At 42.5% G+C, this 3,443-nt stretch overlaps 1 pseudogene across 1 annotated transcript; it reads right to left on the reverse strand.

Annotated features, from left to right (window-relative positions):
• Nucleotides 1-1,893: 1,893 nt before the first annotated feature.
• Nucleotides 1,894-2,296, reverse strand: LOC307103744 (small ribosomal subunit protein eS24-like; annotated as a pseudogene). Its single transcript has one exon. The product of its transcript is annotated as a small ribosomal subunit protein eS24-like (transcript).
• Nucleotides 2,297-3,443: the final 1,147 nt, after the last annotated feature.

Here is a 3,443-nt window from a genome sequence, read left to right on the forward strand (position 1 = left end):
CACTCTTTTATTCCAAACAGCTTCCTGAACCACACAGCTGTTTCCTCCTGAGTCCTTGGTGGCCAAATTAAGCAGTATTTGCCTGAATGCTAATCCTTAGATTATGCATCTCTTAATCAATTTGGCCGTAATTAGGTTGAGCTTACAAATTGTCATTCCAGAAATAATGATGATCTTCAAGAGGCAGAAAGGAAAGCATCCGCATCATTCGTTGCTGTCCCGTACCCCTGTGACAACACGCATTGCCTGTGCTGGGTGGCACAGGAAGGGTGGCAAGGGGCATGGTTCTGATTGCATTCCTACAGGCGGGTGAGCAGTGGGCATTGCCATGGTCATGAGTCTTGGTTTAAAGATAGCTTCTGTTCTCACGTTTGCTTCTCTGGCTTGACTCCTGTTTGAGACAAAGGAATCACATTGATATCATCCTCATCTTGCTAAAATAACATTGGTTCTCTGAAAGGTTAATAAACACAATGATTTTCTCAGTTAAGTGTATTTTCGTTTATATAACATTAATCTGAGAGTTTACGGTATTTTGTAAGTATTGCCTCAGTCCTACATAGGTGAGGTAGGATAAAGTAATTCTTACAGCTCTGGCCAATAGTATGTGAGGCTAGTGATAGGGGACTGTATTTGTGTCATTCATCATTGTAGCTCTTGTACCGGGCACAGGGTGCTTAGTAAATACCTATTGTTGAGTCTCTTCTTCCCACCTCAACTGAGGGTAGGAAGTCAGATCTTGGGTTGGCCATAGTCAAGGCCAGTTTTCTGCAGACTTATTCCTACCCTTCTGCCCTTTCTTGGTACCACTCTCCGTTTAAAGAAACAGAGTCAACAGAATTAGTCCTTAGCTCAGTACCTCCTAATTCTGTGAGCAACTGAGTTCGCATTGACTGTATTCTCTGACATTTGTGACTTTCTTTTTAAGTTAACTGTCTAACTCTGTAATCACTATCTGCAGTTTTTGGTCTGTATGTCTGATAATTACCAGCCTTTCAGGCCTGTCCATGCCTAATGCTCAGCTTTGCTTTATTATCACTTGTGCCCCAGTGTGTCAGGGAATCAGAAACATTTTTTCCCCCTCAGTAATCTTATGGGTGTGGATACTGAAGCCCAGACAGACTGAGCAAGATGCAGGTTGATCTCCTGCTTACAGAATTGCTATGGGGTGTCGCCCTAGCTGGTTTGGCTCAATGGATAGAGCATCAGCCTGTGGACTGAAAGGTCCCAGGTTCGATTCCAGCCAAGGGCACATGCCTGGGTTGCGGGCTCGATCCCCAGTAGGGGGCTTGCAAGAGGCAGCCAATCAATGATTCTCTCTCATCATTGATGTTTCTATCTCTCTCTCCCTCTCCCTTCCTCTCTAAAATCAATAAAATATATTTTTAAAAAATTGCAATGGGGTGTCCTCTTCCACCATCTCAAGATAATTCACTCAAATAATGGGCATTGTATGCCTCCTTTATCAGGTATTGTTCCAGGTGCAAAGGATATAGAAATGTATATTAAAAAACCCCTATCTTCAAGGAACTCACAGTCAGGAGGAACATAAGCCTGCAGCACAACTAATTTGCAAGATAGTGTAAGTGCCCATAGGAACTCTGTGAAGGGAGGGACTCATTCCACCTGAAGGATACAGGAAAAGTTACACAGCGGAGGTATCACTTGAAGAATAAGCAGGAGTGACTATTCCACTGAGGCATCCCGTTGGTGTAAGGGTGGACATAACTGTGGCATTCTGGCCAAGCCCCAATCCAAGGCAGAGTGATTGATCTTTTTTTTTTTTCCCCACATAAAAGTTTAGTTTATTAATCCTCTCATGAAAAATCTGCACAATCACCACAGATAAAGTCACTGAAGAATCTTAATTCCTTCTGTTGTTCAATCTCCAGCTCACTTTTTGCCAGAACCAACATTGGCCTTTGCTGTCCCCCTGACTTTCTTCATTCTGTTCTTGCGTTCCTTTCTATTTTTTTTTTTTTTTTGAGGTCTTCTTCTTCTCATATAGGCCATGTCTTGCAAGTCTATGTTTGGGTTCGTTTTTCTTTGCATAATCCAAGGAATCATAAATCTTGCCAAAGCCAGTCGTCTTGCCACCACCACAGTGGGTTCTGAATCCAAACACAAAGATGACATCAGGTGTGGTCTTATACATTTTGGCTAGTTTTTCCCAAATTTCTGTCTTGGGTACTGTTGCCTTCCCAGGGTGAAGGACATCAATGACCATTTGCTTCCGCTGAAGTAGTCTGTTGGTCAGGAACTTCCTGGTCCAGGTAGTTACCATGTCATTCATGATGAAGGTAGATGTTCAAGCAGCCAGGGAGGAAAAGAGTGAGTGATCTTTTTTATTTTGGTGTTTGGTAGGCCACTTTGATGAAGTGGTTTGGAACTATGAAATGAGAGCAGTGTCTAATAGACACTTTTAAAAATATATGTTTTTATTGATTTTAGAGAGAGTGGAAGGGAGAAAGAAATATTAATGATTGGCTGCCTCCTGCATGCCCCCTACTGGGGATGGAGTCTGCAACTCGGGTATGTGCCCTGACCAGGAATCAAACCAGTGACCTTTTGTTGCATGGGATAATGTTCTACCAACTGAGCCACACTGGCCAAGGCTAATAGACATTTTTTGTTAGCCAGCCTGTATTTAACAATTGCCCTGTTGAAGACCACCCTTCTGCTCCTCTCAGTCTGTACATCTCTAGATGCAGGCATGTGGCTTAAGCTTGGCTAATCAATGCCACTGGCCTCAGTAATAGCTGAAGATTGAGCATGTCGCCCAATCAGAGCCAGTGAGATGGAAGAGAATTTTTCCTGAAACTTTTAGGAAAGAAACTCATTTTTTCTGCTGTACTTTATTCATGAGGAGATGTAAGGTCTGGGGCTGCCTAAGTTGTATTATAAGGTGCACTAGAAACCAACATGGAAGAGGCGATGCTGAGAGAGATGGAAAGTCTGTTCTGATGACATTATTTGGTCCCATATCAAACTGTGCCAGAAGCTAGAACATTTCTTGGCTTTTTCTACTGTGTGAGCTGATGAAGCATCTTTTTGCATAGGCCAGTTTGGGTTGGATTTTCTGTCTTTATTCACACATGGCTGACAGATCTGGAAATGTTTATTCTGAAGAGGGAAGCATCCAGGAGGAACATGACCACATTCCAAATATTTGAAGGATGTCGGGTAGAAGAATTACTTGAATGTTCTGTGTGTCCCCTAGATTCAGTAGGTAGATGTTTCAGGTGGTCAGATGTTGGATCAACATAAGGAATAACTTTTTAATTCTTAGGGCTCTTTCCCAGTGAAAACAGCCAGAGGACTTGATTCAACATTGTACATAGGGAGAAAACATGAGAGAGTGAGTGGGAGACATACCTGTCCCCATGTAAAAAGCATCTTGAAATGGTCCAAGACAATTTAATAGTGGTCTGATTTACCTTTAT

Source organism: Cnephaeus nilssonii (genome assembly GCF_951640355.1).
Source record: "Cnephaeus nilssonii genome assembly, chromosome: 7".
Taxonomy (NCBI): Eukaryota; Metazoa; Chordata; class Mammalia; order Chiroptera; family Vespertilionidae; genus Cnephaeus; species Cnephaeus nilssonii.